Source organism: Aedes aegypti, chromosome 1 (genome assembly GCF_002204515.2).
Source record: "Aedes aegypti strain LVP_AGWG chromosome 1, AaegL5.0 Primary Assembly, whole genome shotgun sequence".
Taxonomy (NCBI): domain Eukaryota; kingdom Metazoa; phylum Arthropoda; class Insecta; order Diptera; family Culicidae; genus Aedes; species Aedes aegypti.
Genome location: NC_035107.1, coordinates 9763179 through 9787287, shown reverse-complemented (window position 1 = coordinate 9787287; position 24109 = coordinate 9763179). Strand labels below are relative to the sequence as shown.

General features: G+C 35.3%; 1 long non-coding RNA gene across 1 annotated transcript; it reads right to left on the bottom strand.

The window, feature by feature from the left end:
- Positions 1-4219: 4219 nt before the first annotated feature.
- On the bottom strand, positions 4220-4991 carry LOC5572467. Its single transcript, XR_002498786.1, has 2 exons — positions 4429-4991; positions 4220-4370 (listed from the first exon to the last, which is right to left on the bottom strand). It is a non-coding gene; the product is annotated as an uncharacterized LOC5572467 (long non-coding RNA).
- Between the last annotated feature and the right edge of the window lie 19118 nt (positions 4992-24109).

The following is a 24109-nucleotide window of genomic DNA, read 5'->3' as shown; positions in this document are numbered from 1 at the left end:
TGTTGCTGTAATCTCTTCATAGGATACATATTTTCAGCTAAAATTCCAAAATTGTCAGAGAAATCTTTGTTGTCGAATCATCATAAAATTCAAATGCACATAAAGAGAATGCCAGATTTATTTCAAATTTTCGCTTCATATTGTGTAAAATTACATGTATACCGAAAATGTAGTAATATTCATATTGTCACATGATTTGTCGTGTGAATAAGCAAAAAATTTGGCATCCCCTTTATGTGTATGATTTTATTTATTTCACGCTACACTCTGAATGGATTTTTCTGAATGTGCAGCACTTTGAATGGATTTTTCTTAACGTGCAACATCAGTCACTGCTACCCTTATGTACTAAAATCTCATGTTCGAAAGTAGTACGTACTAAAATGTTCGAAAGGTTTTTTTTTTATACCAAAAGAGTAGTAAGCCTTGTGGATTTTGTTTCTGAAAAGATGCTCATTGTAGTAAAGTTTAACGCGTTTTATTCATGCCACCCTATATAGTGAACATATTGATGTGAAAAGAATCCATTTTTCCTACATTTAGAAATACCAAACGAACTGTTTTGAGGGGACCATTATTGAGTTTTTTTTAGTACAGTACAGTAGAAGTTTACCGCGAAAATATTGCCGGTATTTTTTAAGAACATTACCAAAGATGTATTGTGCATTACTTTGAAAATTTGTTGAGGAATTCCTGATGGACTTCCAGAAATCAAGAACCATTCGTCTAAAAATTCTGAAATTTTTCAAATCTCCTATACATTGTTTTTTTAATATTGGATCAGAATCTTTCTTAGAAGTTATCCTTGAAATCTATCTTTCATTGACTTCTGATTTTCTAGAATTCTGCCAGAAAGCCTCTAGAAATTCTGCTCTTGTATCGCACAAAAATTCAAACCAAGAATATGGATTCTGACGATAAGTAGTAAAATTATTTGTAAAGAAGTGTTTCAAGGAAGATCAATACAAACTTCTTTATGAATATCTTAATAAATTATGTTCCCTTTTTACAGTAATACATGTATTTTGATACATGTTTCTCTACAGATTCCTTTACTGCCCATAACTGCATATTTGTAACATTCGACAAAAGTAGGCACTGAGTAAATGGGGTACCAAATGTGAATTTCTCGTCAGTAGGGGAAGGCCCCAAAATTTCAAAAAATTACCGACAATTCAACAATGCTTATGTGAAGCTGAAATTTTGTACAACTCGTCTCACATATTGGGTGAATATTCAAAAAATAATTCTGATAGACATTTCTTTGCCACAACATTACGAGGCCCACGTATTATCTCAATGTGACTGTTATGCGGTTATATAAAGCAATGTGACAAAACAACATGATATTTTTTCCGAACTATTTAGAACAAACTCATAGATTTTATTGAGTTAGTCGAAAGTATTGATGATTTGATGATGTTCTACGGTGTTAACTCGAAATCGTAAAAAATGTCGAATGTGACAAATATGCAGTTATGGGCAGTTTACAGCTGTGCTAATTTTAGAAGCAAAAGTTTTCCTGGGGTTTTTCAACAAATTTCTTCCGAAGATTCGAAAGCAAGAGACATTTCAAAACCACTTTTCTTCCCAATACATAAATAAAGTATTTGAAGCAAAATTTGAAGAAAAAAAAACAGAAGAATTTTTGACGCAGTTTGTGATGTATTATGGAAACATTTCTTAAGGACTTTGGTTGAACTTTGCGGAAGAATTTGTTATAAAGTGTTTGGGATAAATATTTAAAGAAATTCACAGGAGCATTTCATAGTAGCATTAGCATAGTAGAACTTTCAGTGAAATATCTCAGTGTTAGATTTGACAGAATCAATGATTTTTTGGAGGAATGTAGAGGGAAAACTGAACTTTTGAAACATTAAGTAGCATTTTTTGAGTAAATCCGAGAAAAAAATTCTGGAATCAACTTGCAAAAGTTCTGTAGCCACTCTTCTATATTCCTTGAGGAATTTGATTATCCATTCATCTGATAAAAACTTGCCTATGCCGAAATTCCTTGTTTTCTGACAAAAATTCCCGCTATGTGTTGTCTGAGAAATTCCTTCAGTAATTTTGAAGTTGATCTATGGATTTATTTAGTGAATTCTTATAAGGGAAATAATCATCACCAGACACCTTGAGCAGGGTATCCTAAAGAACATGAGAAATCAGAAAGCAGTGTATGTTGTTTTATACTGAAACAGCATTATTTGAATAATTCAGAAAAAAAAAACGAATTTTGGGAATTAAATTTCCAGAATATTGACGGTATTTACCAGTTAGCAATTGATCTACAGCCGGACAGTTAAGTTTTCGGTTGTCATGCGATTCACCGAAATCAGAACAGCCACGCTGATGCTGCGTAAGACAAGCGAGGGTTTCTTACTATAGTTGTACAAAATAAAATAACGTAACAACTGAAGAGATTTTTTTGTTCATAACTAGAGTCATGTATATTAATTCAGAAGGTTTCGCATCATGTTAAATTGTTTTACTTATTTTTTTATTTTTATTTTATTGTCATCAAAAATCCGGGAAGGGGGGAGGGATGATTAAATGATTCTGGAAGGATCCATGTCGTCCTGTTTCTACACCAATGTTCACCAGAAACCAAACTTAAAAACAAATCCTGTATTTAATGCTATTAAGTGGTCAAGTGTCCGGGTTTCGAAGCAATACGGTATAGAAGCGCACCAAGACCAACCGAACGAAAGAAAAAAAAACAGCCAACGGTTAAGAAACAACACAATCCAAGTGCTGATGAGCCCACGGGTGTTGATTTTTTTCTGCTCCTCCGTTCGGCGAAAAGAAAAAAAGTCAATAAACTCATAAACTGCGAATTAATCGAAAATTAACAAGATGCTTGTCGGTGGACGTGATAAGCGAACACGGGCACTCTCTTCCTCCTGCTCCTGCCAGGCATGTGCTGCTATATAATTGGGCGCTTAAGGGTTCTGACGACGAACTGAGCGACGATCGTTCAACGCACTTCTCGGAGCCTATATGTTAGGGTGGTTCAACATATGGTGTTTGCTCCATACCGCTCACTCGATTAAGTCTGAGTGTCCTACCAAAATTGGAGCTCGCTTGGATGAAAACTGAGACTGCACAAGCCCTCCAAAGTTTATATGGGAATTACCCCAGACAACCAAAATGTACGTATAACGAAATCACCTTTTGTGTTATGCGAGGCTTTCATATGATCTAGAATCGAATGAGTACTGAGCAGCAAAAACGATACTTTGAGCTACCCTAATTAATATATGAATGACGACGCTGATGATCGTGACGACGAGCGGCATCAGTTTGGGGCCGAAAAGAATAAAATCAAACTGATTTTTACGATCACAGTAGCCTGAATGGCAGCAGCAACCTGATTGAGAAGGCGCCTGGCTTGCTGCGTCGTGATCGTCGAAACCATCTACCCAAAGTGGGCCTTTTCCGATGCCTGATGTTGGTTGAGGGTAATTGCGCATTACTTGACTTTTTCCCCCGTTGCGAAATTATAACTGTTTTCTCGGGCATTTCACGCTGTTAAGGGGTTCTACATTCTTAATCTGAATTTATATTCCATAAATTATACTGCTTTACAGATGGAAATTTACACCCAGACCTCGAGAAATATTTTATCACTAATGATTAGTCTGGGTAGGTACATTAAAAAAAAATCAATGGTGAAATACCATACTTATTCAGCAAGTCGGGTGAGTCGAGACAACCCACATAAACCAGAACAATACAGCCACTGTTTCAGAAACTATCCGTAACTGTTAACAACAATTTGTAAACAGTTTCGTATAACACCCAAAGCAACAATAAACCAACCGTACCGTAAACAATTTTGACGTTTTGGCAAATTGTAATTGAACAAATATCAATGTGGGGAATAGGCGGTTAAGTTATGTCACCATTTAAAAACGCCGATTTTTGCGAACAAAATTTTTCAATGATAGTATGTGAAACGGTCGATATATTATCCATGTTTTACCCAATTCACCGTATTGCAAACTGTAGTTAAATTGTTGACCAATAAAGATGACATAAAACTAGTAATGTATGTATAATGACTCATAAACGGTGTGTTATGGTTTTTTCAACCCTTTACTATACTGTAATGATGTGCTTGTACCTTATGAATTCTAAACGCACTTCTTGCAAATATTTCTCGATAAAAAAATTAACACCATGTTATATTTTTTCCTTTTATTGCATAGCGTAGTGATTTTAGATGCTATGAATTTATTCTATCAAAGCTAAGTTCAGAACACTGATTTTCTTCTTAAATGGCCACATCGTTTCACCCGGCTGCTCTATTAGACATCGTTGGATCCTCTGTGGATCCTTAAAAGTGTCGTCCATAATGATAGGTTCTACTGGAAGTAACGAAACAAATACAGAATACGAGAATATCGTATAGTTAAAAACACTTACCGATCACGTACACGATGGCAATTCCTACATCCTATTGAACATCTCCGGTAAAATTTCCATAAGTGCTGGACACAGCTGCGCAGGGAACATTGAGGAATATTTTTCGAGGAGCGAGAAGCGTTTTGTTTTCACAAGGATACTCGATCCTTGTAACATCGGCATTGACCGGATGGTTGTTGTTGCTCGTTATCGTTTACCCACCGAGAAACCGTTACCATTCTCGTTCAGCACCTTCGTCGTCAGTGGTTCACTATCAAACCGATCCATTTGGCACACAACATTGATTTGAGAGTATCTTCCGACTGATGTTTTACTCTAATTGGCACTGCCCGGAACAAAAATACAATAAACAAGCGTTTACAATAAATTGCGACTAGTTTTTATCCGACGAAACGGGAACAAAATTGGCAGATTGCAGATTGGATTTTTTTTCTTTTTTCACTTGCAAAATAAACACAACAACCTGCACGCTAGGAAAATTTAACACAAAAGGTAGTCTAAGTTTTTATATTGCGTTAAACATATTTTTACAAAACTTGTTCAACAAATGTTTATAATGTTAATTTTTCGATTCAGGAAAGTATTGGAAGCTATAAATTCAGACCATATATTAAACAACTGAAAATTTTCATCATGGGTTTGTAACTTATACACAGCTTTTGTGTTGTTTATTTTTTAAGCGTGTTCAATTTGCAGTGACTCACGAATACCGTTTGCAAAACTGTTAAAAATCAGTTATATATTGTGATACCAATTATCTCCCCAAAAAGTTGTACAATATCTGAACACTTCAATATATTGTTACAGTTTGCTATAGGTTATTCATACCATTCTATATAGTATAAGTATGTAACTCTCATATTGTTCGACGTATTGAAAACTGTTCATGAAACGTTAACCTTTACCGCTACAAGATGTTTATTGTTTGAAATGTATGACGAACTGTATTTTTCTATGCGGGAAGTCGCTGTCCCATCGAGTGACGTGAGACGACGATTGCTTATCAAATTGTAGCTACTCGCAGAGTAAACCTATATGTTCGTAATATCTTCTTGTTTTAGGTGAAACTTATTCAAGGTTCCTACGTGTTCCTTCATAATTTTCAACTTTTATATTCCCATAATTTGGCTCAAGAAATCTTGCTATATTTTGATTCTCACCTATATTATTCTTGAAATTAATCCAAAAATACTACAAAATGCTGATATTTCCGGTTTTCGACTATCATTAGTTAGTAAGCCGGATCCTATTCTTGGCACTTTTGATTCACTTCGGCAGTGGGGTTTTTTGAAAGCTGAACGAACCAAACACTAGTCGAAGTCGTCGAACTTTAGGACATCAACTTTTTTGTAATTTTGTGTCAGACTATTCTTCTACTCGGTTGTACTACTTTTCTCCGAATGCCATTTCCCCTCAAAAATGCGCAAGGAAAACCTAAAATAAGAGGGTGGTGAATTTGAAAGATCTACTCTAGAACTTACTCTAGAACTTACTCATATACGAAGCTCAGTTTTAGTTTGTATACATTCGTCACATAATACCAAACGATTGCATCACATCGTTTCATTTCAATTCAGAATTGGACAATCACCCACCCTCGCATAAAAAACTCTACCCGACTTAGAACCGAAAGTGGACGAACGAGAAAGTAAATAAATTTTCTGGATATTTAATGTCTGGTGTGGTTCTTAAGAGGGATCAGCAGTGATACCCAAACCCTTCGGCACCATTCGACAAACGCCGTTTTGGGTTGCCGGAGTGTCCACTGCAGACATCGAAATGGCTAGCATTTAGGAGCTTTATTTCTACCGTTGGTCCCATTTACGGACATTTTTCATTCTTTGATTTGGAGGGAGGTCAAAATGAAACTGAAATCCACTCCCGGAGACAGTATTGGAGATGTCTCCCCCATCTCGTCGCGCAGTAGGCATGGGAAAACGACTGACGTCCTTCGTTTTCCTCTCCTTGTCATTGCGTTCTCATTGGGACAAAGCCTGCTCATCAGCTTAGTGTTCTAAGAGCACTCCCACTATTTTAAACTGAGAGCTTTCTTTGTAAAAAAATGCCCTTTTAGCATTCGTTTATCGTGTAGTATGCACGATAATACTCTATGCTCAAAGGAAGTCATGAAAATTTTCAGTACGAAAAGAATCTAGACCGACTGCGATCGAACCCATACACCATCAGCATGGCTTTACTTTGTAGCCGCGGACTCTAACCACTCGGCTAAGGAAGGCCCCCCAATGAGGGATGACGACCTATCCATGGCGTTTCCATGGCTGAGTGAGCACCAAAGTAACGTAACGCTTTCAAGGTTAGGCGGCAAAATTTTAAACGGAAGCAAAGTGCACAACTGATTCGAGATGGTACCCATGATGATTTTCGGGATGACCGTTCGGGATGGTTTTTTGGGCGAGACACAACCTATTTGGCGAGGATGATGTCTCGGTGGGAGGTGCAGCAAATATTTGTGCTTCGTCTCGCTGCCGGACACATCAGGTGCTCATCTCACCCGGACCAAAGTGAGAAAAATGACCTCTAGCCATGGGTGAAGCCAGAAGGTGCAGCTAGGAGGTGCTGCCTCTCTCTCTCTGACCGACGGAAAATTTACCAAATATGTCGTAATCACCCATTCATAGATTTCATCAAAGCATTTTTCAAGGGGTTTCGTGGGATATTCCGTAAAAATTTTTCTTGAGATGTTCCACATTATCCTCTCAAGAATTACACAAACAATTTACCTTGAAAATATGGGAAAGCACTAATTTTCATGAATTCTGTGTCAATTTTCGAATTTCCATACAAAGAACGCATGAATCGTATGAATGGGTTGAAAAAATGGTGCTCTTCCCCTAGTTGTCCCGGAAAATGTTGTATTGCCACATAGTAGGCTGCTAGATGATTCTATTGAAAACTCCCATACAAATTGACAGTTTGGTTTTGTCTTGCTTATTTGAATTTCCCAACGAATCTAAAGTGTGATTCCATTTTTGGCAACAAAGTCGTAATCGGGACCGTTCCAAAATCGGAAGCCATTTTTTAATTTAAAAAAAAAATTCGGATGTTGCTTCGCGTGGGACAAAATTTAGATTCTCGATCCAGTCCATGTTTTGGATTGCTTTTGGATCCCATAACAACTGTGCAAAATTTCAGCTCGATCAGTGAAACTATATTTTAGCGCCAGCCTTTCAAAGTTTGTATGGGATTTATTTTGAAAAAAAAAAACTACTTTTGCAAAGAAAAATTGCCAGAGGTCGCCCATTGACCTCTAAAAAATTCTGAGCACAGACCTTGATAGGAATTTTTATCATGAAGAATATTGCCGAAAACCGCGAAACAATCCGACACTTGTGGAAAACGTTCTTCAATGAGAACCTATTGGCAAGGCGACGTTGATTAACACGTAAAAGAATAACAATAGTAACAAAAAAAAGAAAAAAGAAAAAGTTTCTGGAGGGAATGAGTGCTATAGAGTGAAACAATAGGTGGCTGCAGTTACGTTGGCTTATAAGTGATGCTGGAGTCTTTCTAAAATCAAGTTCCAAGGCAGTTCTTCATACATAGTGAAAGTTTGATCATCATCAACTAAAGTTTTGCGCCCACAATTACATTCCGCAGTGAATTTGTTGAATAATTACTGCTAAGCACTACTACGTCAAGTCCCCTTCAGAATTGTATGCCAATTGGTTACTCTCTTCAGTTTGTCCTTTGTTCTTTGACAAAATGAATCAAAACAAACCACTCACTCGCTCCCCATCTTCATCGTCCTCTTCGTTGAACGCAATCGGTAAACAGCAAACACTTCAACATAACAATAATGTGGAATCGTTAACTGACCTATGGGATAAGATTCAGGGAATGTTTGCGCAGTCGAAACACGATATTGAAGCCAAAATCGATTTTTGAAAGACGGACCTGGAGAAAAAGATCGATGCTTTTGAACAAAAATTATCTGATCTCAGACTGGATTGCGGTGCAGAAATAGAAAAAAATGCTAATGTTGTTTCGGATGTGGAAAACGATCTAGCTTGTACTAAACGAAATGTTGTTCGGCTGGAGTCTTCTCATGAGCTAATCGTTTCTGGAGTACCGTACACGAACGATGAAAATCCAATGTTAATTTTCCAGAACATTGCTAAGGCTCTATCCTACTGTGCGACAGCTATACCAATGGTGCATGTCAAACGGCTTGCAAAACTTCCAATCAGCGTTGGATCATCACCGCCTTTACTTATTGAATTTGCGCTACGTAATCTACGTGATGAATTTTACGGGAGGTATCTACGTGAGAGATCGCTCAACCTTCGGCACATTGGATTCAACAACGACAACAGAATCTACATGAATGAAAACCTAAGCCAGGCTGACAGGGAGATCAGGACGCAAGCAATCAAACTTAAAAGACAAGGACGGATTCATCAAGTAGGGTAGGTGTACCAGTTATGGCCATAGTGGTTCCCTATTTCGCCATATGTGATATCTTGAATGCTTACACATTTTGAAAAATCTTTTGTGTTTTAGCAGTTCAATAAAGGATAAATCTTGATGTTAAAACATTCAAAAAGATTAAAAATGTAAAAGTTATCCAAATTTTGCATATGGCCAAATAGGGAACCACTATGGCCATAACTGGTACACCTACCCTATACACACGAAGTGGAACGGTTTATGCACGGATAAAAAACCAGGATGATGCAGTACCGTTACAATCTTTGGAACAACTTTTTTCGTACGTCAACTAACCTATCCTATGAATTTCTTATTCCTGCTCATATTATCCATGTTTCACTTCCATGTTAATCCATGAAACCCAGTCTGCTCCTAAAAGTCACTGAATCGAACTGAATTGCCGAATTTCCCCTTCCTTGTTACATACACTTTTTTTCTACCAAGCAAATCCATCAATCCGATCCCAAGTTGTCCTTGTCTCCATCCTTCCTGAAAGTTAATGGAAGAACATCGAGGAGATCACATCGTCGGTAATGCTGCTGCTGGTGCTGAATGGATGCTGCTGTTGACGGATTGCTGATGCTGTTGCTGTGATGTTGCTGCGATTTTTTGTTTTTTTGGCTACTCAATTGAAGATGACACTGATGATGCTGATGATCTATTGTATTGCTGTGTGCGTTTGAAACGCAAATATCAAATGCGGGATCAACAAACGCGGTAAGATTTTCCACAAGAAATGCGATGTCAAAGTAAGGTTTTTTCTATCTAGGTCAGCGGTGATATAGATAATCGTTGCTAGGAGTCCTTTGATTGGTTTGTGTTACCGCATTTGAAGGACATTTAGTCAAGATTTGCACCTCAAATGCAAACAGCAATATATGGCCTACGTGAAACTCGATACTGTTGTTTGCGATACTGCTGTTATTTTTGTGCTTTACTGTTGAATTAGCTCCATAAGCCAATTAGACTGAAACTATTGTTTATTAAATTCATGTCCAGCAACTTAATTAGGTTAGGATACTTCATTGATGATACTGTTTCATATCTGCTGCGACTGTTATATGGGTTTCTTTTGAAGTTCATTCTATTTTTCGTATACGATAATGGCTAATTCACATAACAATACCTCTGCGTCTATGTTGATTCCAAGAGCTGTTTTTAACACAATTTTAGACAAAAATGCAATAAATATTTGCCATATAAACGTACAAAGCTTATGTGCTAGAAATTTTTCCAAGTTTCATGACCTCAAAGCTAATTTTTTCGACAGTAAAATGAATATAGCATGCATGACGGAAACTTGGCTTGGTAATGTCGTTACAGATCAGATGATTTCTATTTAAGGATACAACTTATTGCGAAATGACCGTGATCGACATGGTGGAGGTTTGTGCATATATATTAGAAACAATTTGTCTTTCAAAAAACTACAATCGTCCATTCCATGCAATCCAATGAATTCTCCATCAACAACTGAGTTTCTGGTGATTGAAGTGCGGAGTGGCTTAGAGCCATTCTTGTTATCTTTGTATTACAATCCTCCAGATAATGACTGCTCTGAACTCTTAAGAGTGCATTTTGAACAGTATACCGTCAAATACAATCATAAATTTTTTATCGGAGACTTCAATACAGATCTTTTAAAAAATAATTCTAGATCTCAACGTTTTCGGGACACGTTGTCTTCCATGTCGTACACATGTCTCAATAGTGAACCAACGTTTTCTATACAAGTGGTTGCTCTTTACTAGATCTTATCATAACTGGTTCTCCCAGCATAGTCTCAAGTTTTAACCAAGTTTCAATACCATTTGCTTCCAGGCATGATCTTATTTTTCCTTCGTTAAACTTCGCCAAGGCTGATGATAAGATAGATATTTACAGAGATTACAAAAATTACAATGAACGGAGCTTGCATGACGCATTTCATAATATGGATTGGGGTTCCTTTTATAGCATCATAGATAGTGACATTCTTCTTAATGTATTAAATAATCGTTTAAAATTCTTACATGATGAATTCATTCCTTTACGGAAGCAAAAACATAAAACCAATCCTTCGTTTAACCGGGATATCGAGCTTGCTATTGTAGACAGAAATATTGCTTATTCTAACTGGATACGCAGTAGGGATGCTTCTGATGAGCTCCATTTTAAACGACAAAGGAATAGAGTAAATCTGTTGATACGTGATGCCAAACGACGATATGATTCCAATAAATTTAACGCAAGTTTGCCTTGTAAGCAATTATGGTCTAATATAAAGAAATTAGGAGTTTCAAAAACTAATTCTTTGGAAAACAATCTTGATATTTGTGGAGATGATATTAATAGCTATTTTACTGAGAATTTCACAGTAGATAGATTTATCTACACCGACTGTAAGTTATAGATCTGAAGGATTCAGATTTCGCTTGGTGGATGACACTGAAATAATTTACGCCATCAATACAATAAAATCAGGTGCGGTAGGTTTAGATGGAATTCCTATAATATTTATCAAAATAATGCTACCACTTATGTTGCCGTATTTTAAGCATTTGTTCAATACTATAATTTCTAGTTCATAATTTTCGAGTGGTTGGAAAGCAATGAAAATTATTCCAATTAAAAAGAAACCTAGACAAAACTCGATCAGTAACCTTTGGTCTATCAGTATTCTGTGTGCTTTTTCCAAAGTTTTTGAAAAACTGTTAAAAACGCAAATTTCTGCCTTTGTTTCTGAGATGGAATTCCTACACCCATTTCAATCAGGATTCAGACAACATCATGGTACAAATACAGCCTTAATGAAAGTTCATGATGATATTGTCAAAGTTATAGATAAAAAAGGAATCGCTATTTTGCTGCTGATTGATTTTGCGAAAGCATTTGATCGAGTGTCGCATCGCAAGCTTTTATTGAAATTAGGAGAAGTGTTTCAGTTCTCTCATGCGGCAACTAAGTTATGCATTCATATCTAACTGATCGATCTCAGGCTGTTTTCTGCATTGACAAGTTATCTCGCTTTGAGAGTATTGTATCTGGAGTTCCCCAAGGATCAGTACTAGGACCATTGCTTTTTTCATTATTTATTAATGATTTGCCCTCCACCTTACGCTACTGTTCAGTTCATCTCTTTGCTGATGATGTCCAGATGTATTTGTGTGAATTGGAGCCAAGTAATTATGGTTCCTTGGGAAAAAAGGTTAATTATGATCTACAAAGAATTTTAGATTGATCACAGCGAAATTTGTTAACAATCAATCCAGCAAAAACTAAATCAATGCTGATAAATAGAGGTAGGAATATTTTTGAGTGCCTGGATTTGGTAATGGATGGAGAAAACATAGAATTTGTTGATCGTGTAAAGAGTCTGGGAATAATCATAACGTCTAAACTAAATTGGGATGATCAGATAAACTCTCAATGTGGTAAAATATATGGTTGCCTAAAAAGATTAAATTTAGTTACCAGACATTTTAGTATCCCTATCAAACTTAAACTTTTTAAAACTTTACTTCTTCCTTATTTCATTTATGGTGATTTTATTAATTTGAATGCGTCGGTTGCTTCGCTAGATAAGTTGAGACTTGCTCTAAATTCTTGTGTAAGATACGTTTATAATTGGTCGAGATTTTTAAGAGTGTCCCATCTCCACATAATCATCGGTGGATAGGGATGCCATGCCACATTTTCTGGGTTATAGACAGGTTATGTTACCGTCAAGCTACCATTCGCCGTGCATTTAAGAAAAGTTTGCACTTCAAAAAATTGTATAACTTTTCCAAAAAATTTGAAGCGTACTAGAATACCACTACGTAGCGTGAAATTGTATCATAATTCAAGGAAAAATCTAAAATTAGTGATGCAAAACAAAAACTTAATCAAAAATTATGTTTGAAAATTTCATGTTAGGGTTGCCTCGTACCGTTCTATGTCACCATTCACCGTGCATATAGTTTTTGTGATGATTTTATTTCCCATCTTGAAAAAACGTTGTTGATGGAGCAACTATGTTGCTAGTTGTGTGCGCACTTATTTTTAAGAGCATTTAAATCTTCATTTACAATAAAAACCTTAAAAAGTTTAAAAATTGGCTAAATAATTATTTTTTCATTCAAATCGTTATAAGAGGTTTGACTGTATTGTCCAAGCCATTCCATATCCACTCAAAAACTAAATATGAAGTAGTTTAATCACGACATAACAATAAATCTAATATTACCGGAAAATTTCATGCCTTTCACTCTAATGCACGGTAATAGGAACCATATGTATTGAAAAGGGTCCATTCACCGTGCACTTTGGTTTCGACTGAGACACAATAAAAAAATCTAATTTGCATAAAATCTCATTGCTCATACGACGAAATACATCTTACTAATAGTATCCGCAGTGAAAACTTGTTGAAATTTAGAAAAATTTAATACTATATCGTTAAATTGAAAAATGTGATTTTTTGGCATTTCTACTAAGAGTGCTGAAAAATCTCATTATCAAACAGAATTCACATAATTTTGACTACATAAACAAGGTTTTTCAAAATGCTTTGTGACAAAAACTGATTCATTTCATCAGTTTTATCTTATTTTGCTGACAAAAGAATAATTTGTGAAAATTGTATGAATATTCTGAATGAACTTGTATATGTGCACGGTGAATGGAGGCCGCACGGTGACTGGTGACTTAACGGTACTTATATGTGACAATTCTGAAATTTACTTGAATACAAATTTACTTGACATATGCATTTATTTTATTTATGAAGTTCTATAACAAGCTAAGAGACATGACGTTTAGCTTGATTTATTTCTATTATTGCGGTATGACTTCCATACATTAACTTTTTGTTTCCCTCTGGTGTCAACACTTTGTTCAAACAGACTCATGCCTGATAGAAACTCTTTTGCAATGCAAAAATCAGGCGAGTTCGATGGAGTAAAAATTGAACTCAAAATACTCAACACAAGTCCTCAAACAATCCGAGTGAAAGCGCATCGAGGATGCGAGCAGCTTTTCTGGTAATCTTTTTCTCTTGCTGCTATGCCGAACAAAACAGGCCTCGCAGAGTTGTGATAGCACTCTTTTTTAAGGAATTTACCTCAGTTGTGTTTTGTGCCGCATCTTCCTCGCTCATTTTTCGGTTGCCTCTCCGCTCAATATTTTTTTCGCTCCCTCATAAAAAGACAAACACAGCACGCTGCTCTAGAGCACGTTACTGAACTGTGGTGATGTTGAGGAGTATTATCAAGCCTGGCGGCTACCGCAATTTCTCATCTGTCGTCTATTCGATTTTGGTGAAATTCGGCAGGTAATAAGCTCATAGTATTTGCCAGCCACAAACAAAAAATCAGCTTCATCATATTAAAATCTGCTGAGAAATTGCCCTGTGAGGAAAGTGAGTGACATCGTCTTATAAGATACCTGACTGTATTAAAAAATGTTGCCAAATTGTGCCCGATTTGTTGACAAAATCGGGGACTTCGAAAAAAAATAAAGCATGCCAATAACGGAATCCCACTGTACTACTTTTTGTACTCACAAACACGATGGAACACTTCACAATTCCAACAGAGGATGAATTTTTCAATTCCTCACACCAGATCTTGAGCCATTTCGTGACACCCGTGACCACTCTATTTTGATTTATATATAGTTTTTTCAGGAACCATAAAGAATTTATTCAGAGAGTTTTTGGGACTTTTGACAGCAATTTTGTAACAATTTTATCATACAATCTTTTATGATTTCTATGACATTTTTAATTTCAGATGAAAACTATCATAAGAATCTACCACTATTGGAATTCTTGGATAAATGTTCTTCCAACAGACAGAGCAAAACATTTTAATTTTTTTAACAATTTTTCTTTACCTTGTAATTCCACCGAACTTGACGAATTTTTTTTTAAATTTCATTTTTGTATTTTTGAGTCGCCTGAAAATTTGCATACAGATTCTTTATGACCAAAAATGCCACAAGGCGCACCTTCAGACCGCCATTTTGAACCTCGCCTTATTTTTGAGAAGGGCGTATCGGAAAATGCATAGCAAATCTTTAAAAAACTGTAACTCGAAAACGGTTTGTCCGATCGATTTGAGATCTTCTACAAAGTTATAGATATTGCTTAGGACTATATGGAAAAAAATATGCACGGTAAAAAAAGTTACAGATTATTTTTTATTTCAAAAACAAAATTTTAAAATCGATTTTCTCCAGAAACGCAGTTTTGATTTTTTTATTTTTGGATATGTTTTAGGGGACAACTTATGTGATTTATTGCACAATGTTTCAAAATGGAGAATTATGGACAAAAAAGTTATGATATTTTTTAAATTACGGATTTTGAAAAAAAAAAATCGAAATAGAGGAAAACAATAATTTTTTATGTGATTATTTGAAAGTACAGAAACATTGCAATCGAAAAGTACTTAAGTAAATTTTTTCTAGGTTGCATCAATTTCGAGATATACTCATATTTTTATAAAATTTTCAAATAAAAAAAGTAAAATAGGCCCTTTTCAAACATATTTCGTGTTTCTCCATTCCAGAAATATTTTATTTTGATTGAGTGATCGTAGCTGAATTGTTTATTGTTTGATCAAAACCTATATACTGAAGTACTTAAAAAAGTATGCACGGTAAAAAAAAATATAAACGTAATTTTCAAATGAAAATTTGAAGTACATTGTTCTTAAAACTGCAAAATTGATGTTTTTAATTTTTGGATATGTTTTGCAGCATATTGTTTGTTATTTCTTGCACAATGCCTCAAAACGGAAAATTTTTGGATAAAAAATAAATTATTTAAAAAAAATAAATAAAACAAATTTATGTAAAACGATATTTTTGGTGCGTTTTTTTGAGTACAGAAAAATAACTACATATTTTGTTCCTTCTAATGACTGTTAAACTTGTGTTGCCAAATACTTGGATGTATTAAATGTATCCATTATTTTCTGAACCGTCCATGACCTCGGCAATATTGAAAGTAGTTGGAGTTTTTCGTTTCTGGTGATACCGTCTTTAGAAAATTTATCTTTAATTTGTGCAATCATTTCATCAAACTCGTTAATCTTATCTCTGTCAATTTCATCAATTGTATTTAACTTGAATATTTCTCTTCTTATTTTTTTTATTAACTTCTTCATATTTTCGCTTTACATAATTTATTGAATTCATTTTTTACGATCAATTGGAGATGTTAAAATACTGGAAATTGATTTGTTAAAAATTTCAATATTTACACTTTGTTAACGTTCACCTATTTCAAAATCAGTCGTATTGACCGAGGTCATTGACGGTACGGAATCACAAATTTTAAGCTTACTATTAAATTTATTCTGTTCAGCAAATCCCAACAAAACCAATTTCTGAATATTATCCTCCGTAAGATTTCGACAATGTTTAGAACAACTTTGTTTGAACACTTTGATACATCTTGAACTGATATAACTCATTGCGAAAAAATGATATTTGCACAACAAAAATAAATACCTCTGTAAAACGCCTCCTCAATCCACAATATAATGCTGTATCTTCTTTCGTAGCACGTCAATTTCACAGGCAAATAAACGTCACCTACAATCACTGAACAATCACTGTTGATACAACACTAATGCTCTCCCCAAGTAACCATAAGCACTAATAATAAGCCCTTAATCAGCATCATAAATGCGTACATGCATTATAATAGCACCACAAATGCTTACACACCCTATAACAGCACTTCCGCTGCATAGAAACCCTATTACAGCATCATTAATGCTTCTAAGCCTGATGCATACGGGCATTAAATAAGCACTATATTGGCTCTTTATTCGCATACAGGGCCTGTTTAAATGCCATCCAGTGTTTTGACAGATATACCACGTGCTTTGTGTTTACATATAGTGGTGAGAGGGAGTCAAACATAAGTCTTCTCACTACTACAATTGCAGCTTTTATGACGGGGAAAAGTGGTGGTTTAAATTGGTCACTTTTCTTTCCAATACTATTCATCTTATGTGGGCGAAGGAGCAAAGGAGCAGAACTTCAACAACTCAACAATACAGGTGTCGCAGGTTCGAGACGCAAAATGAGGAATTTCATCATCATAAAACAAGGATCAATATGTGGCAATTTCAAGTCCTCAAAAGTATTAAAACCACCAAAATGAATAAGTCTCATACGGAGAAGTACTATCTCAATCATTTTATTACATTTTGCATACTATTCGAGGTTTCCATTTTCATTCATTTATTTATTTACCTCGTGTACCAGCTGCTTGGCCGCATACGCGAAAGCTCTCTGGCTGCGTACGCGAAAGCACAAAATATTCGCCCGAAAAACCTGGCGAAAACAACTGACGTTTCTCACGTGGTCTTATATCAGCACTAGTGATGCCGAGAAGCACGGTTATATCTTCGCATTATAATGGCACGCTATTTCGCCTTTTCTGGCATTATAATAGCATTATATGCGTATATAAAACTGACAAGCATCAAATGATTACCCTATATGCGCATATAATGCTGTTACCGTGCCGCATTATCGTGCTTACTGGTTACTTGGGTCACGGTTTCAGACTTACCTTATATACTACATAGGTACTTCACACCACGAAGTTTTTGTACCGCATTTTTTTCAATGACGATTGCTACAGTGATAAAACTTGACAACATAGCGCATTACAAATATACAAAAAGAATGAGTAGTACTGTTCCTTTTCAATTCTACTATTGTATCCTTCGACAGATACGCGTATTTCAACCTCAACTGTAAAGCCGTCTTCAGTGTTGTGTACTTGACTTGACTTGGTTTGTGTTGTTGAAATCAAAATAAAATTTTCCGGAATGGAGAAACACGAAATATGTTTGAAAAGGTCCTATTTTTCTTTTATTATTTGAAAATTTTATATAAGTATGAGTATATCTCGAAATTGATGCAACCTAGAAAAATTTTACTTAAGTACTCTTCCAATGCATTTTGATTGTGCTACTTTTCCCCAAATGTCAGTTCCCCGAATGACCCGTTTCCCCGAATGCTATTTCCCCGAATGACCCGTTTCCCCGAAAAGAGTAGTATTTCAAATAGACGCAATAATAGTTTTCAGTGGCAGGATGGCGAATTTAAAAGAACGATAAGCAATCAAAAGAAGGAGGTATATGGACATTCTTGGCTATACACATGTTGCCAAAAATGCTGAGGACGGTAAAACTCGTAAGAACCGCCAATCAAATAAAGAAGGGTGCATATCAGATGACCAGTACGTTCACCACCCTGAAATGTATAAAGATATGAAAATTATAAGTTCCGAAAACTTTTCGGGAAGTGGGTTATTCGAGGAAACGGGATATTCGGGGAACTGGCATTCGGGGAACAGGCGTTCGGAGAAACGACACTCGCGGAAACGACATTCGGGGAAAAGTAGCATAACCATGCATTTTCTGTACTATCAAATAAACACATAAAACATATTGTTTTTCTCTATTTCGATTTTTTTCAAAATTTGTAATATTTTATAAAATTATAACTTTTTTGTCCATAATTCTTCCATTATGAAACATTGTGCAAAAAATCACATAAGTTGTCCCCTAAAACATGTCCAAAAATAATAAAAATCACAGATGCATTTTCATAGAAAAGCGATTTTTTTTTTTTAATAAAAAAATCTGTCATTATTTTTTACCGTGCATATTTTTTTCCAAATAGTCCTAAACAATACCTACAACAATCGCAAAATATATCCAAAAATTAAAAACATCAATGTTGCGGTTTTTAAGAACTATTAGCTTCAAATTTTCATTTGAAAATATCGTTTATATTTTTTACCGTGCACTCTTTTTTCAATACTTAAGCATAAATGTTTTGATCAAGCGATATACTATTTAGCTATGATTCGCTCAATCAAAATATGTTTTTTCTGGAATGGAGAAACACGAAATATGCTTGAAAAGGGCCTATTTTTCTTTTTTATTTGAAAATTTTATATAAATATGAGTATATCTCGAAATTGGTGCAACCTAGAAAAAAATTACTTAAAAACTTTTCGATTGCAATTTTTCTGTACTTTCAAATAATCACATAAAAAATATTATTTTCCTCTATTTCGATTTTTTTTTTCAAAATCTGTATTTTTAAAAAAATTATAACTTGTTTGTCCATAATTCTTCCATTTTGAAACATTGTGCAATAAATCACATAAGTTGTCTCCTAAAACATATCCAAAAATAAAAAAAAAATCAAAACTGCGTTTCTGGAGAAAATCGATTTTAAAGTTTTGTTTTTGAAATAATAAATAATCTGTAACTTTTTTTACCATGCGTATTTTTCTCCATATATTCCTAAGCAATACCTAAAACTTTGTAGAAGATCTCAAATCGATCGGACAAACCGTTTTCGAGTTACAGTTTTTTAAAGATTTGCCATGCATTTTCCGATACGCCTTTCTCAAAAATAAGGCGAGGTTCAAAATGGCGGTCTGAAACCGCATAATGGCATTTTTGGTCATAAAGAATCTGTATGCAAATTTTCAGACGATTCAAAAATACAAAAATAATCGGGTTTGCGAAACGGCGTGGACCGCTCATATTACATTGAGATTTTGAAGGCTTTCTCTAAGTATGTGCCAAATAATTTTGCTAGAGGTACCTTCGAGTGTGTTATTTTACATACTAAGTCGTAAATTCCATCAGACATTTCCTCTCGAACTTCTCCTGGAATGTCGACTGGAATTTTCATGGGAATAATCCAGTTTTTCTAGTTATCAGCTCAAAAATGTTTTGAAGACCAAGATAAATACATCATTTTTTATTTTAAGACATTTCTTCTGAATTGATCCTTGTAATTTCTCTGGAATTATGTTTTTAATAATACAATGATTTCCCCCTAGGATTCCGCAAATGATTCCTTTCCAGCATATTTTTTTACTAAAAGACACACGAGTACCGTCCTCACACATTTAGCTGCACAAATAGTAACTTGACTGTAGACAACGGACAATCACACTTCAATGCTGCAGCTGACAAAATTCATCCCCATGCCATGATGCGCTTGAAATGATTTGCCTAGAGATAGGGGAACTTACGTTTTGTCGGCAGCTTAAGCAGCTGAACTTTTAAGAGGGCAATTTTACGTAACAATAGAACACAACAATTAGCAGGATACACCTGAACTACACTTGAGCACTCTTCATCTATTAGTTATTACACACAAAACACTATTTTATTCTCTTAATATTCTATTTTTCCTCACCAAAGTCACGAGGCACTTGTTCTTTTATCTGCAATGCAATTACTATTGTCGGCAATAAAAATGTTCACTTAGGCAATCCAAAACTGCGCAAAAACCAGTTTATGTACTTATTGGTAATATTTCGTATGTTCCATTATACTTCAACAAAAAATAAAGACATATCAAACCAATAAGACGAAAATGCCCTCAAAACTATGACCCAGGCAAAATATTTTATTGTGATCATGAAAAACACGTTCTCTAAGAACTCCTCCATCCTCTGATACCGAACAAACTAAAATTTTCAACAATAAAGTGTGATTTTTGAAGGTGGAAAGTTTATCACCAGAGTATACGACAATCAGACGCTGTTTCTTGCTTTGGACGGACAAAACCTTTAAACTTCTTTGCTTTATTGCATTATTTAGGACAGTAAGAATAATATGACAAAAGTTGTCCTTGATAGCGAAGTTATGTCAGAATACACTACAATAATCAGAAATTACATTCGCTCACAAAAACAATGAAAATAACGCTTGTAGATGATAAATTCACGTTCAAACAATTATCGCATTTTTTTTATGGACCATACTGTACATACAAATATTTGGAATCGGTTGAGTATTTATGAAGTTATGGTCAAACAAACATGAATTTTTCAGTTAAATGAGGAATTTTTTTCGAGAAAACTACTTTTAACAAAGACTTGTTTTGATTTAAGACAAATTTGATGTTCTACAAAGTTTTCGTAGATTTAATCTATATAAATAAAAATGGAACGGTGTTTGTATGTCACGAAATGGCTTACGAACGGATCAACGGATTCACATAATTCTTACACAGGTGTATTCGTTTAGGACTCCGACGTGTTCGTGGGGAAAGAAAGTTATCAAAATCCACTGCTAATGGTTAGAAATAGTTTAAAACCAAAAATTTACACTTTTCAGTGCTAATTACCAAAAAAAAAATAACTGGCAGTGATCTAGAGTGCATTGCCATTATCATGGTGGTGCTCAAGATCAAATATTGACATTGAACGTAAAAAAGCATCAGCAGGTTGGTTTGTATCCTTTAATTTACGACGTAACTATTTCAATTATTTTTCACAACTACATCCAGTTTTCAAAAAATAAACAATGCCGAGAGCTAAACGTGTCAGTATTGGTCGCCGTACATGTAATGCAGTTAATCAAAGAATCATTCGTGCAAACCAAAATGAAGACCAACGGGACAGGATGAATATGGTCACACGAAGACGTAACGCTACAGTGCGATTATTGCAATCCCAGGAGGATCGCGCATTACAAAATGAAGAGGCCCGATTGAGAACCCAGCGAGCACGAGCAGCAATGGATCGATCAGTTGAGTCCAGTGAGCAGATTAATGTAGACCGACGCAGATCAAATTTGTTGAATGTTCATGAACGCTTGGCGTTCCATTATAATCCAACAATAAATTATACTGAAGAAATATCGATAACCATTGGGTCAATGACAATAGTTTGTCGATATTGTAGAGCCTTGAAGTTTCCCAATGAATCTAAGGGACTGTGTTGCGCGGGCGGAAAGATTAAATTACCTGCATTGAGTAAGCCCCCAGAACCCTTCAACACATTGATGAGCGGAGCAGGGAATTAATCGAAGCATTTTCTTAAAAATATACAGCAATATAATAATTGCTTCCAAATGACATCGTTCGGTGCAACCAATATTGTAACGGAAAACTTCATGCCTACGTTCAAGGTTATTTTGTTGTTGTTCAGAATGCTAACCATTGGGTGAATAAATACCTTTTTTGAATAGATACAAGGTCAAATTTATCATCGAGCAGGATCGTTATTACCGCTATCTGACCAGGATCACAAATTTCTGAAAATCTATTTCATGGGCAATTCAAGTGATGAAGTAGATCAGCGTTGTGCGCATAATCCTTCGGTGAGAAGAGAGATCATTGAGAGACTTCAAAACGTTCTACACCATAATAATGAGTTGATTAGATTGTTCAAAACCGCATTGGATCACATGCCAACCGATAATCACAAAATTATAATCAGAGCCGATAAAACCCCAGCAGGACAACATGCTAGACGTTTCAATGCGTCGACAATTGACGAAGTCGCTGTAGGGTAGAAGTACCAATTATGGCTATAGCACCAATTATGGCAATAGTGGGAACAAAATGAGATTTTTCTTATTGTTTCATTAGAATATAACGGCTAATATTCACAGAAATGATAAAACTATTTGTTTTTGATAGTAACTAAACCTTGAAAAGAACATTCGTGCAATAAGCTTCGAAAAATGAACATTTGAAAATTTTTGCCTCACATTTATGTCACCTTCTTAGCAGTTTGCTAAGGGACACCCGTTACGAAATATATGTTTTCATCCGGGAAAACTGCTTCAACCGATGAATTTATGATGCCTAGTGAGAACAAATGAATAAATGTAGCTAGTGTGCAATCAAATCTTCTGTTTTAAGTTGGAAATCGTGTTATTTCCACTATGTCGATAACTGATACAAAGAGTGTATGAGAGCCCAATTATAGCAATACTCTGGAGGCGGTTTGTTTACATTTTTTGATCAGTGAAATAAAGGAAGTAAAGCTATTTCACGGGTTACTTCCACGACGGGACGGTTTGATAAGGCATTATCTGCGTGTTTTGTACCCAATTACTAAGATTTTTCAATCACACGTTCGAAAACGTTCGCAAGCGGAAGATGCTTGATCTCATGGTAGAGAAGGGTTTTCAGCGACACTCGATTTTTGAATTTTCCCTCTTTTTTCGTTAAAATCAGGCATTGGACAGGTAATGTGAGATCATTAATGCTGTTTTGTATCATAATTTGCATTTACACTACATTTCGACTCCTTTTCGAAAATTAATTTTCTCCCATGAACCCATTGCAATAAATTGATTTAAAATCTATTTAACACAAAATTTCTGGAAAATTTTCTAAGCAATCACTTTATTACTTATTAGCGTTGCATTATCATTCGATCTGGATGGCATTTGAGATCTTTTCGTGCAAATATTCGATAGTCCATAATTGGCACACTTTTATATCGAATGCTAGGAACACTATTGCCATAATTGGTACAAAGACAAGGCTATTTAAAACCTTTTTTTAGAAGCTTTAAGCCAATTTAGTGCCAAAACGGTTCAATTCATCTGATTCGCAAGGCCTCAAACTAGTAATTAACATCAAAAAGTCATGCATACGTTTTAGAAACGTGGTTAAAATCTGATTTGTATCCAAACAGTTGACCTATTGCATCCATAATTGGTCCCTAGTCGTTGTGGGAGAAAATTTAACCTCTCGCGATATTGTGCTACACAAACGTAATGATCAATTGCTGCGCGTATATGAGACTCATCGCTCATATGATGCTCTACAATATCCGCTCATATTTTGGCGAGGAGAAGATGGTTATCACTTTATGTTCAAAATGATAAATCCATTGACATGTTAGTAGTTAATTTAAAAAAAAATTGTATCATGATAATATTTGCACGTGTATTAATAGAAGCTGAAACTAACAAGAAAGTAAGTTGCATGAACTACTATTTCTACCGGATGATGATTCGGGAACATGAAGATAACCATCTATTGAAGTGCCGTCGACTGTTTCATCAATATGCTGTCGATATGTACGTCAAAATTGAAATAGAGCGATTGACATTCATACGGTTGAATCAACAAAAGCTGCGGTCGGAAGAGTATATTCATCTACGAGATGCCATCAATGCAGATGGGAATGCGAATAATGTTGGTCGGTTGACGATTCTTCCAGCCACATATGTCGGAAGTCCACGTCATATGCACGAATATGCACAAGACGCGATGTCATATGTCCGGCATTACGGACGACCAAATTTATTCATAACGTTTACGTGTAATCCAAAGTGGGTTGAAATTCAAGAGCTTTTATTCCCTGGTCAATCATACGTCGATCGCCATGATATCACAGCACGGATTTTCAAGCAAAAACTAAAAGCTCTCATGGACTTCATAGTGAAGTATCGTGTGTTTG